The sequence below is a fragment of the Somniosus microcephalus genome, chromosome 14 (genome assembly GCF_052327205.1).
Source record: "Somniosus microcephalus isolate GS21.2 chromosome 14, FLI_Smic_1.0, whole genome shotgun sequence".
In the NCBI taxonomy this organism is placed as follows: Eukaryota; Metazoa; Chordata; class Chondrichthyes; order Squaliformes; family Somniosidae; genus Somniosus; species Somniosus microcephalus.
Genome location: NC_141000.1, coordinates 122,959,850 through 122,973,258, shown reverse-complemented (window position 1 = coordinate 122,973,258; position 13,409 = coordinate 122,959,850). Strand labels below are relative to the sequence as shown.

At 46.8% G+C, this 13,409-nt stretch overlaps 1 long non-coding RNA gene across 12 annotated transcripts in view; it reads left to right on the top strand.

Moving 5' to 3' along the window:
- The window catches only part of LOC147107890 (uncharacterized), a 420,818-nt gene that overhangs the window by 326,980 nt on the left and 80,429 nt on the right, over window positions 1-13,409 (top strand). For all 12 annotated transcript variants that reach the window (XR_015080907.1, XR_015080906.1, XR_015080908.1 and 9 more), the window contains one exon: window positions 5,245-5,328. This is a non-coding gene — a long non-coding RNA (uncharacterized LOC147107890). The remainder of the gene's footprint in view (window positions 1-5,244; window positions 5,329-13,409) is intronic.

The following is a 13,409-nucleotide window of genomic DNA, read 5'->3' as shown; positions in this document are numbered from 1 at the left end:
AGGCTCTTCGATGTTACATCTGCACAAGCTGGGAACATGGAGCCAAAATAGAATGACGTCAAGTCTACAGCACAGAAACAGGCCATTCGGCCCAACAGGCCCATGCCGGTGTTTATGCTCCACACGAGCCTCCTCCCACCCCTCTTCATCAAACCCCATCAACATATCCTTCTATTCCTTTCTCCCTCATGTGTTTATCCAGCTTCCTCTTAAATGTATCGATACTATTCACCTCAACCACTCCCTGTGGCAGCAAGTTCCACATTCTCACCACTCTCTGGGTAAAGAAGTTTCTCCTGAATCCCTTATTGGATTTATTAGTGACTATCTTATATTTATGGCCTCTAGTTTTGATTCCATCACAAGTGGAAACATCTCTATGTCTACTCTATCGAATCCTTTCATTATTTTAAAGACCTTTAACAGGTCACCCTCTTTTCTAGAGAGTCCCAGTCTGTTCAACCTTTCCTGATAGTCATAACCTCTCAGTTCTGGTATCATCCTTGTAAATCTTTTTTTGCACCTTCTCCAGTGCCTCGATATCCTTTTTATAATATGGAGACCAGAGCGGTGCACCGTACTCCGCATGTGATACTTAATAGGCCCAGAATCGGCAAGTTATTGAGAAGCAGAACTTTTTGCTACAGTCTTCTTCACTTAAGCAAAGACTCTGTAAAGTTAACAGATCACCTGGAAGTTAACAGTGGCCCCTCTGAATGATATATTGCACATCTTCTAATCTCAAACTCTCTCCTCCTCAAAGTGTCCTTGGCTTCAGTTCCATGGGTGCGGAATCCCTCCAGCATCTGACCTCGGTGGCCCAGAAAGTTCAATCATGGGGACCAGCACAGCCTCACCTGACGCCCAGAGCGATAAAAACTTTCCAGCACGGATCCCAGTGCAATGATTTGGAGCAGAAAGCCTGGCTGATATTAACCGCACCCCCCCCCCCCCGCCTTGGCAGGGCTGGGCCACTGAAGCCAATTGTGGGAACATAGGAACAGGAGTAGGCCATTCAGCCCCTCGAGCCTGCTCTGCCATTCAATTAGATCCAGGTTGATCTGCACCCCAATCCCATTTTTCCGTCTAAGCTCCATATCCCTCAATGCCCTTACCTAACAAAAATATCTCCGTCTTGAAAGCTCCATCCTCCCCCAGCACCCACAACACTTTGGGGGAGAGAGTTCCAGATTTCTACTACCCTTTGTGTGAAAAGTGCTTCCTGATTTTGCTCCAGATTGTCCTAGCTCTAACTTATGTCCCCTCGTACTTGGTTTCCTCCTGATTGCAGTGTCCCTACCAGCCCCCGGTCTGAAGAACTGCTAACCCAATACTGGCCTGATACTGAACAACAACAAATTTATACATTGCCTTTAACATAGTAAAACGTCCCAAGGTGCTTCACAGGAGCGATTATCAGACAGAATTTGACACTGAGCCACAAACAGAGATATTATGTGACCAAAATCTTGGTCAAAAGGGTAAGTTTTAAGGAGCTTCTTAAAGGAGGAGAGAGGCGAAGAGGTTTAGGGAGGGAATTCCAGAGCTTAGGGCCCAGGCAACAGAAGGCACGGCCACCAATGGTTGATCGAAGAAAATCGGGGATGCGCAAGAGGCCAGAATTGGAGGAACGCAGAGATTTCGGAGGGTTGTAGGGGTGGAGGAGGTTACAGAGGTAGGGAGGTATGAGGCCTTGGAGGGGTTTGAAAAGAAGGATGAGAATTTTATAATCGAGGCGGTGCCGGATCGGGAGCCAATGTAAATCAGCAAGCACAGGGGTGATGGGTGAACGGGACTTGGTGCGAGTTAGGACACGGGCAGCAGAGTTCTGGATGAGCTCAGGTTTACGGAGAGTGTAAGGTGAGAGGCCAGGAGAGGATTGGAATGGTCACATCTGGAGGTAACTTGAGATCTTCCTGCCCTGTATCCCTCAGTTCCATACTTGGCAACGACTTACCAATTGAGTATCAAGGGAAACAGATTTTACAATCATTTGTCGTTGTAACGTTAACACCCCTTCCACACCCCCTGCCCCAAAAAACACAGCCGTAAATGGGGTCCCCCTGTACGATAAGGTCAGATTGTTATCACACCTATAAATTTGGTTTTTGTGTTCCGTAAGATAAGCGGCCTATTTGTACTGGGTGACAGGAACAGTTTCTTCAGCAGCTGCAGTTCGCAGTTCCCAGTACGCTCGCAATTCCTGCAGCGGGGCTGTTTTATTTTCTTATCAAGAAGACCCATTGTGCAGGACAACTCCTGTTAGGAGTGAGAAAGGAATAGGTAAATGAGCAATTAAGAAAGTACTTGCAATTGATACCTTGCTCATCTTCACGGCGTCCCAAAGCGCTTCACAGCCAATGAAGTTCTTTTGGAAGTATAGTCACTGTTGTAATTTAGGGAACTCCCACAAACATCAATGTGCTAACATGGCAGTGTCAGCCGTGGCTCAGTGGGCAGCACTCTCGCCTCTAAGTCGAAAGGCCTGTAGATTCACAGTCCCACTCCAGGGACTTGAACACAAAAATCTAGGCTGACACTCCAGTGCAGTACTGAGGGAGTGCCGCACTGTTGGAGGTGCCGTCTTTCGGATGAGACGTTAAACCGAGGCCCCGTCTGCCATCTCAAGTGGACGTAAAAGATTCGAAGAAGAGCAGGGGAGTTCTCCCTGCTGTCCTGGGCCAATATTTATCCCTCAATCAACATCGCTAAAACAGATTATCTGGTTATTATCTCATTGCTGTTTGTGGGATTTTGCTGTGCGCAAATTGGCTACCGGGTTTCCTACATTGCAACAGTAACTACATTCCAAAAATACTTCATTATTGGCTGTAAAGTGCTTTGGAACGTCCAGTGGTCATGAAAGGTGACATGAATCAGTCATTCATGAAAGAAAGACTTATGAAATAATACTGAACGGCCTACGGGTGGCGCTGTACAGGGAGAGTATAAATACTCGGGCACGGGCCCAGCTTGCGCAGGACATTCTTAACAGGAACTAGTGAAGGACACAACTAGACCTCCATGTTGTAAAACAGTTGATTAAAGCTTTGTTTAACGTTTAGACCAAGTGCCTGGTAGTTTTCTTACTTCAAAAGGCGCTATAAAAATGCAAGTCTTTTTTTCATGAGATTTTGGGGATTTGTTTAGACGATAATTTGAAATGAATTGAGCCCTGCCGGGTGAGGGAAGGGTTTGGCTGAGTAAACCAATGCAACTCATCCTTTCTTCTTTCTAATGACAAGATCCTCTGTATTAGGTGTTGGTTGAGGGATAAGTGTTGACCAGGACACCGGGGAATAACTCCCCTGCTCTTCTTCGAAATAGAGGCGTGGGATCTTTTAAACGGGGTCTCGGTTTAACGTCACATCCGAAAGACGGCACCTGCGACAGTGTAGCACTCCCTCAGTAGCGGCGCTGGGAGTTTCAGCCTAGATTATGCGCTCAGGTCCCTGGAGTGAGGCTTGAACCCTCAACCGTCTGCCTCAGAGGCGAGAGTGCTTCCCCCCTGTGCCAAGGCTTTTTAAGGAATTCTTTTTCCTTGTTAGGTTTGTCAGTTTTATTCGCAAAATATCGCTGGAGGAGGTTTTTGTGTCCTACTTGCCAGCAGCAAATTCCAGGTGTGCAGGATTATAACCTTGAGATGAATAAAGAATCAGGAGAGAGGATTACCAACACAACACGCGTTGGAGAGAGTTTCATCAAGATGTTATTTTGTTTTTTGGCCCGTGTATAGAGTACTTGACAAGAAGCCCTTGTGTTTCCAGGAACTCAGCCAGGAACCTTATCCTTACATGACCCTCGACTGGGAGTCTAGTCTTAAATTGTCTTCAGAAACAGAATTCTATGGCACACAGCCCTTCTTGTGAGGAGAGCAGTCCTTTTTATATCGCGGTATTATACTTGATGAGTCTTACAGCTCAGAAGAAGGCCATTCAGCCCATCGCGCCTGTGAAAGACCTATCCATTTAGTCCCACTTTCCTGCTCTTTCTCCACAGCCCTGCAAGTTTTTCCCCTTCGAGTATTTATCGAATTCCCTTTTGAAAGTTACTATTGAATCTACTTCCACCGCCCTTTCAGGCAGCGTGTTCCAGATCAACTCGCTCCTCATCTCTACTCTCGTTCTAAATCTGTGTCCTCTAGTTACCGACCCTCCTGCCCGTGGAAACAGTTTCTCCTTATCTACTCTATCAAAACCCCTCAAGAACCTTTAAAAAGTGTGTATGACTGTCAGGACCATAGTTAAAGGCCGTACCATCGGCAAAGAAATCGTCACCAATACCAGAGGTTTCTGGTGTTGATGGGAAAATGGACAGAATTGTAGAATGCAATTCCCCAAAACACTGGGTGGAAAAGATCTCTGATATCCCATGAAATGAAACAGAATGTGACTTACTCGGTCCCAATAAGTCAGTGGGCCTGATTAGACAGAATAGCAACCCATTTTTATATTATAGGCAAGGCTGTTGGCTTTCCACCACCATTGCAAAATGGAAGGACCAAACCACTGGTGAAAAACCTGGAATCCCAGGCAATAGAAACAGTATCTAACTTAATCAGTGACCCTGCTCACCACTAACTTAATATCCTTTTGTTTTCAGGAGCATAGGAACAGGAGGAGGCCATTCAGCCCCTCGAGTCCGCTCAGCCATTCAGTTAGATCATGGCTGATCTTTTATGTTTCTTCTTAAATACCAACTAAATGGGGTTGGAAACCCATGGCCCTTCAGGCGCATTCCCGCCGTAACTTTGGTGGGATTGTGCCGGATAGACCGGGACTGGACAGGCCTTACGTAGGGGAAGCCCTCACTCCTGTAAGGGCTGAAGCCACCGCCTGCCCCCTTTAGGAGACCAGTGCTGTAGGGGTGGTGGGAAGAGAGGCAGGGATAGGGCGATGACACTCGAATCCAGGAGTCTCTGCATTCATGGCCTCCAGGCAGCGGGCACACCAGCGGTTGTTGGTGTCCCCGGGGCATTCAGGCTGAGGATCATGGCTTGGTCCACCAGACATTTAAGTCCAGATATTTTTTAAAGTATTTTGAATGTGCCTTCCCCCACAGGGTGCAAATAGACAGTTCTTTCACCTTTCCCCAGAGCAGTAAGGAGCTCAAGTTGCCCCCTTAGTGCTGTTGGCGTTCAAAGTAGCAAACCATCTCAGCAGGTCATTATGCTCCCAGTCACCCAAATCATTGATGCTCAGGAGATTCTCTTTTAGAACCTTAAAGAAATTGCTTTGCTTACAGGAAGTGAAAGGCTTTTTGAGAAGATGTGTGAAGGCGATTGGGAAACAAAGATCTACCGGAGGGGACACAGCTGCAAGATAGAAGGTACGTTTTCCATCCCATCCCACAGGTGATGAAGGACCTTAGTCAGTTGGCAAGGAATAAATAAGCACAAGAAAGAGAAAATTAGCGTGGGACTGAGGCTGCCCTCTGTCCAGTTTTCGAACTTTCTAGAATGAAAACTGGGCAAAAGTTTGATTTTGTTGTTACTGTTTTTATCCAAAAACTTCTACCATGCGGGGACATACGTCATGAATGCTTCTCAATGAATTTTCATTGCTGGAAAATCAAACATTAGAACTCAAGCTGTGATCTCACCCTCTGCCCTACCCTCACCCTATTCTGCACCACCCCCCCGCCCCACCACCCCCCATCTGGTTCGGACTTGGCAGACAACCCTACCACACACCAAGTTCACAATCTCATCTGGAGGAGGCAGTAAGCCCAGGCAAATCTCCCGAGAAATGGACATAAAAGGAACCTGCCTCAGCCTTCTTTTGTGCACTTTTTTGAGTGGTCAGGTTGACAGGAACGCATTCATGGGGACTTGTAAAATGGTTTAACGCGTCCCTTTTTCATCGATGCGTAGCACAGGGGGGGTCAAAGGGGCTGGGAGAATATCTTACAAAGTGAAGAGGGAAGAGATAAAATATGTGCTGCATCTCCACATTTTTTAATTTGGTATTGAGAAACCTTGATGAAGGGCCAAGGCAAATAGTTGAAGAGGTCACCAAGAGAACACGAGGAGAGAAGAGAAGAAGTTGTGGTGAGCTGATGTCAAGCTCGGGTTTCAATTGTTTTCTGATTGCAAGATGAAGGAAAGACAGAGGGCAGGAAGGAGTCTCGCGCTTTGAAGTCCTGCCTAGAATGAGTCAGAGCAGGAGACGGTGCGATTAGCCTTGATTTCAACACAGTGCCAGTTGTAGGGAGGAGGGTGGGTGTGTCGGGTGGGATAGTTTCAGTTTAGGAGAAGCAAGGGAGAGAGGTTCAGAGAAGCACTGACCCGAGAGACGAGAAAGGTTGCAACTGAGAGACAGGTTCAAAGGGGAAATGGTTGGAAAATGTTGTCATGGCAAAATTAACAGTGGCTCCTCTGCAATTCCCTAGTACAATATAGGTAAGTGTCTGTAAGTAGTGCTCTATGCTAGTTTTATATTCCGGTGTAGCCTACCCATATTAAGACCAAAAGCCACAAATGAGGCACGTAATGGATTAACTTTCATTTGGAAACAAGTTCAATCAGGTAAATAATGATTGGGTGTAGTCTAATAACCTGATAATGCACCAATTAGAATTGTTTTTCAAGCCCTGCTGAAAAGGATTATAATACTCCGCTCTGCTCCCAGCCTGTGCTCCATTAGTGTAAATCACGAGCCTCAGTTACTAATAGCTATCTCTGTAAATTCTGATATGTAAGCGAGCTCTTATTAAAATTCAACCCATCCAGACTCACAATCCATGACGAAATGTAATACTTGAATTGGGACTATTGTTCGGGCAGTGAATGGAAATGGATTTGGTCCATTGGAATTCTATACAATGGCAGTGAATGTGAAGTGGTTTAGTCTATGTGAATTTTATGTGGTGGGTGTGAATGATATAGGAATTGTCCTATTGGAATCCAGTAGAATAGGATTTAATGGAAAAGGGTTAGATTTACTAGAATTTTATATAATGAGGGTGACTGTGACGTGTGTTCAGTCTATTGGAGTTCCATAAAAAGTGATTGAATGGGAAATGGTTTGATCCATTAGAATTCTATACAGTGGGGGGAATGGGAATGGGTTTGGTCCATTGGGATTCTATACAATGGGGGGAATGGGAATGGGTTTGGTCCATTGGGATTCTATACAATGGGGGGAATGGGAATGGGTTTGGTCCATTGGGATTCTATACAATGGGGGAATGGGAATGTGTTTGGTCCATTGGGATTCTATACAATGGGGGGAATGGGAATGGGTTTGGTCCATTGGGATTCTATACAATGGGGGGAATGGGAATGGGTTTGGTCCATTGGGATTCTATACAATGGGGGGAATGGGAATGGGTTTGGTCCATTGAGATTCTATACAATGGGGGAATGGGAATGTGTTTGGTCCATTGGGATTCTATACAATGGGGGAATGGGAATGGGTTTGGTCCATTGGGATTCTATACAATGGGGGGAATGGGAATGGGTTTGGTCCATTGGGATTCTATACAATGGGGGGAATGGGAATGGGTTTGGTCCATTGGGATTCTATACAATGGGGGGAATGGGAATGGGTTTGGTCCATTGGGATTCTATACAATGGGGGGAATGGGAATGGGTTTGGTCCATTGGGATTCTATACAATGGGGGGAATGGGAATGGGTTTGGTCCATTGGGATTCTATACAATGGGGGGAATGGGAATGGGTTTGGTCCATTGGGATTCTATACAATGGGGGAATGGGAATGGGTTTGGTCCATTGGGATTCTATACAATGGGGGGAATGGGAATGGGTTTGGTCCATTGGGATTCTATACAATGGGGGGAATGGGAATGGGTTTGGTCCATTGGGATTCTATACAATGGGAGTGAATGGGAAGGGGATTAATCCATTGTAATTCTGTGCAGTAGGGTAGAATGGGAAGTGGTTTGACCATTGGTAACCTATACAATGGCAGTGAATGGGAAAGGCTTTAATTGATGTTTATTAGTAAAGCAAACCTAAAGGTTGATGTGTTGCTAAATACGGTTCAGTAAGTTTAGTCCCGATGTATCCTTACACCATCTCATGCCAGTAATTTAATAGTAGGGTTGCTGAGCTTCACTTTTGCCACTCCAGTTTTTTGGCTCGTTAGATACTTTTATCAACTGGTAACAAGGACATTATCCTCCAGATGCCCACACATTAACCTATGAACATCTGGAATTTTGCTAGCGTTTGGTCTCAGATGTACGAATGGGAAATCTCATTAATTGAACAGAAGTTGAGATGAAGAACCAGCGACAGCCTGGAACAAAAACAGAAAATGTTAAACAAAAACACTCAGCAAGTCAGGTGCAGCATCTGCCCCTAAAAAAACCAGGGGTGGAAATCCAACCGGTGGTGCAGACCTTGACCAGGAACGGTAGCGTAGTGGTAATGTCACTGGGCTAGTAATCCAGAGGCCTGGACTAATGATCCAGAGACGTGAGTTCAAATCCCACCATGGCAGCTGGGGAATTTAAATTCAGCTAATTAAATAAATCTGGAATAAAAAGCTAGTATCGGTAATGGTGGCCATGAAACTAGCGGATTGTCATAAAAACCCATCTGGTTCACTAAAGTTCTTTAGGGAAGGAATCTGCCGTCCTTACCCGGTCTGGCCTATATGTGACTCCAGACCCACTGCAATGTGGTTGACTCTTAACTGCCCTCTGAAATGGCTTAGCAAGTCACTCAGTTGTAACAAACTGCTACGAAACAAAATAATAAGAATGAAACCGGACTGACCACCCGGCATCAACCTCGGCACCGAGCTATGGACACGGCAACGGCACACTCAGCCCAATCGACCCTGCAAAGTCCTCCTCACCAACATCTGGGGACTTGTGCCAAAATTGGGCGAGCTGTCCCACAGACTAGTCAAGCAACAGCCTGACATAGTCATTCTCACAGAATCATATCTTTCAGCCAATGTCCCGAACTCCTCCATCACCATCCCTGAGTATGTCCTGTCCCACCGTCGGGACGGACCCACCAGGGGTGGCGGCACAGTGGTATACAGTCGGGAAGGAGTGGCCCTGGGAGTCCTCAACATTGACTCCGGACCCCATGAAGTCTCATGGCTTCAGGTCAAGCATGGCAAGGAAACCTCCTGCTGATTACCACCTACCGCCCTCCCTCAGCTGATGAATCAGTACTCCTTCATGTTGAACACCACTTGGAAGAAGCACTGAGAGTAGCAAGGGCACAGAATGTACTCTGGGTGGGGGACTTCAATGTCCATCACCAAGAGTGGCTCGGTAGCACCACTACTAGCTGAGTCCTGAAGGATATAGCTGCCAGTCTGGGCCTGCGACAGGTGGTGAGTGAACCAACAAAAGGGAAAAACCTAATTGACCTCATTCTCACCAATCTACCTGTCGCAGATGCACCTGTCCATGACAGCATTGACAGCAGTGACCACCACACAGTCATTGTGGAGACGAAGTCCCGTCTTCACACTGAGAACACCCTCCATCATGTTGTGTGGCACTACCACCGTGATAAATGGGGTAGATTCAGAACAGATCTAGCAGCTCAAAACTGGGCATCCATGAGGCGCTGTGAGGCAGCAGCAGAATTATATTCCATCACAATCTGTAACCTCATGGCCCAGAATATCCCTCACTCTACCATTACCATCAAGCCAGGGGACCAACCCTGGTTCAACAACGAGTGTAGAAGAGCATGCCAGGAGCAGCACCAGGCAGACCTAAAAGTGAGGTGCCAACCTGGAGAAGCTGCAACACAGGACTACATGCATGCTAAAATGCGGAAACAGCATGCTATAGACAGGGCTAAGCGATCCCACAATCAACGGATCAGATCAAAGCTCTGCAGTCCTGCCACATCCAGTCATGAATGGTGGTGGACCATTAAACAACTAACGGGAGAAGGAGGCTCCAAGAATATCACCATCCTCAATGATGGTGGAGCCCAGCACGAGTGCAATAGACAAGGCTGAAGCATTTGCAACCAACTTCAGCCAGAAGTACCGAGTGGATGATCCATATCGGCCTACTCCCGAGGTCCCCACCATCACAGAAGCCAGTCTTCAGCCAATTTGATTCACTCCACGTGATATCAAGAAACGGCTGAGCGCACTGGATACAGCAAAGGCTATGGGCCCCAACAACATCCCGGCTATCGTGCTGAAGACGTGTGCTCCAGAACTAGCTGCGCCTCTAGCCAAGCTTTTCAAGTACAGCTACAACACTGGCATCTATCCGACAATGTGGAAAACTGCCCAGGTATGTCCTGTCCACAAAAAGCAGGACAAATCCAACCTGGCCAGTTACCGCCCCATTAGTCTACTCTCAATCATCAGCAAAGCGATGGAAGGTGTCATCAACAGTGCTATCAAGCGGCACTTACTCACCAATAACCTGCTCACTGATGCCCAGTTTGGGTTCTGTCAAGACCACTTGTCTCCTGACCTTGGTCCAAACATGGACAAAGGAGCTGAATTCCAGAGGTGAGGTGAGAGTGACTGCCCTTGACATCAAAGCAGCATTTGACTGAATCTGGCATCAAGGAGCCCTAGTTAAACTGAAGTCAATGGGAATCGGGGGGAAAACTCTCCACTGGCTGTAGTCATACCTAGCACAAAGGAAGATGGTTGTGGTGGTTGAAGGTGAATCATCACAGCCCCAGGACATCGCTGCAGGAGTTCCTCAGGGCAGTGTCCTAGGCCCAACCATCTCAGCTGCTTCATCAATGACCTTCCCTCCAACATAAGGTCTGAAATGGGGATGTTCGCTGATGACTGCACAGTGTTCAACACCATTCACAACTTCACAGATAATGAAGCAGTCCATGCCCGCATGCAACAAGACCTGGATGACGTTCAGGCTTGGGCTGATAAGTGGCAGGTAACATTCACGCCACACAAGTGCCAGGCAATGACTATCTCCAACAAGCGAGAGTCTAACCACCTTCCCTTGACGTTCAATGGCATTACCATCGCCGAATCCCCCACCATCAACATCCTGGGGGGTCACCATTAACCAGAAACTTAACTGGGTGAGCCACATAAATACTGTGGCAACAAGAGCAGGTCAGAGGCTAGGTTTTCTGCAGCGAGTGTCTCACCTCTTGACTTCCCAAAGCCTTTCCACCATCTACAAGGCATAAGTAAGGAGTGTGATGGAATACTCTCCACTTGCCTGGATGAGTGCAACTCCAACAACACTCAAGAAGCTTGACACCATCCAGGACAAAGCAGCCCGCTTGATTGGCACCCCATCCACCACCTTAAACATTCACTCCCTCCACCACCAGCGTACCGTGGCTGCAGTGTGTACCATCTACAAGATGCACTGCAGCAACTCGCCAAGGCTTCTTCGGCAGCACCTCCCAAACCCGCGACCTCTTCCACCTAGAAGGACGAGGGCAGCAGGCGCATGGGAACACCACCACCTCTAAGTTCCCCTCCAAGTCACACACCATCCTGACTTAAAAGTATATCGCCGATCCTTCATCGTCGCTGGGTCAAAATCCTGGAACTCCCTCCCTAACAGCACTGTGGGAGTACCTTCACCACACGGACTGCAGCGGTTCAAGAAGACGGCTCACCACCACCTTCTCAAGGGCAGCTAGGGATGGGCAATAAATTGCCAGCGATGCCCTGATCCCATAAATGAATAAAAAAATGTTTAAAAAGCAGTAGCAGCGATGGCCACTGCCTATGTAGCCTTCTGACAGCTGTATAAAACTAGCAGTCAAATGGCCTTGGGGGTCCACAGGTGATGTCCAGTGACTCAGTTGGTAGCACCCTTGGCTATGGAGGTTGTGAGTCTGAGTCAGTGAGGTTGTGGGTTCGAGTCAGGAGGTTGTGGAGTCAAGTCCCAGAAACTTCAGCACAAAAATCTAGGCTGACACTCCAGTGCGGTGCTGAGGGAGTGCTGTACTATCAGAGGTGCCAACTTTTGGATGAGACGTTAAACCGAGGCCCCGTCTGCTCTCGCAGGTGGACGTAAAAGATCCCATGGCACCATTTTGAAGAAGAGCAAGGGGAGTTCTCCCCGGTGTCTTGGAACCAATATTTATCCCTCAATCAAAATCACTAAAATCAGATTCTCTGGTCATCATCACATCGCTGTTTGTGGGAGCTTGCTATGTGAAAATTGTCTGCTGTGTTTCCTACATTACAACAGTGACTACACTTCAAAAAGTACTTCATTGGCTGTAAAGCACTTTGAGACGTCCAGTGGTCGTGAAAGTTGCTATATAAATGCAAGTCTTTCTTTAACTAAAAGGTACTTACCTTTTTCCAGGTTCCATCTTTTTTTCGTCCATTCCTCTGATCTGAGTGAGGGGGTGGGGGGGGGTGGTGTGTTTCGGGGGCATCCCTCCGAATGGGCAGCTCGCCAGGCTTTGGGTTGGAAAATGGGGCAAAATAGGGCACGGCCGCAACCCTATTGATGCCTAACCACTCCGAGGAGTAAAGGTGCGAGAGAGGCCTGTCCTGTCAGGTCTCAGCTACCCTTTCCCTTCGGCTTCGGAACCAGTAACCGAGCATTTTCCCCGGGACACGGAGGAGGGGGACGGTGTCCCTGAAAGCTCCAGCTACTTTGCCCCGACAAGCGTGCCTCAGCCCCAGCCCCGGAGGAGCGCCTCCGACTGGGCCAGTCAGACATTGTTTTGATTTTCCACATCAGACAACCCGCTGGCGGTGAGATTCTCAACCAAGTCTCAGCTGGTGCTGAATATGTGCATTTTAAATAGCCCCTGAAATCCAGGAAATTTGCCAAGATCCAGGATTGGCACAGATCCGTGGATAATTCTCACGCAATCTATATACATCAGATGTGGCACAATTCCGTGATTTAGCAAATTCTTTGGGATGGCCTGTCAATGGGCATGTCTAACTGTATATTTATCTATATATATATATTACTTTTGATGACTGGATTTAATTTAACTGATAGAGAAACCAATAAAAAGAGATTCCAATAAATGACTCCCTGGAATGGAATCCGTAATCTCAGTTTTGTTCATTATGTGGTTTTGTTGCCTAGTTACCAACGTGTCCTATCTTAGCATCTGTCCCATCAAAATGGCTCCTTTTCTCTTATTCTGTTAATTCTTTTTTTTATTATTTATGGAAAGGGAGTTCCCTTTTTAAAGGAGCTTTCAGCCTTAAATGAAAACTAATTAAAAAAAAACCTTTTAAGAAGCCGCTGGAGGAAACTTTTAAATTCCCACTACAAACGTAAGAAGGAAGACGAAAACAGGTTGGCCGAGGGTCACCTCCAACCCCCCAGGATTGTCCTGGAGTCTCCAAGAATTAAAGATTAATCTCTAGGACACTGCAGCGAGTAAACCCAGGAGTGAAATCATAGGGGACATTGTTATTTTTTTTAAAGCGTTTTTCTTTTATTTATTAGTTATAAAATAGTTATAAAACTATTG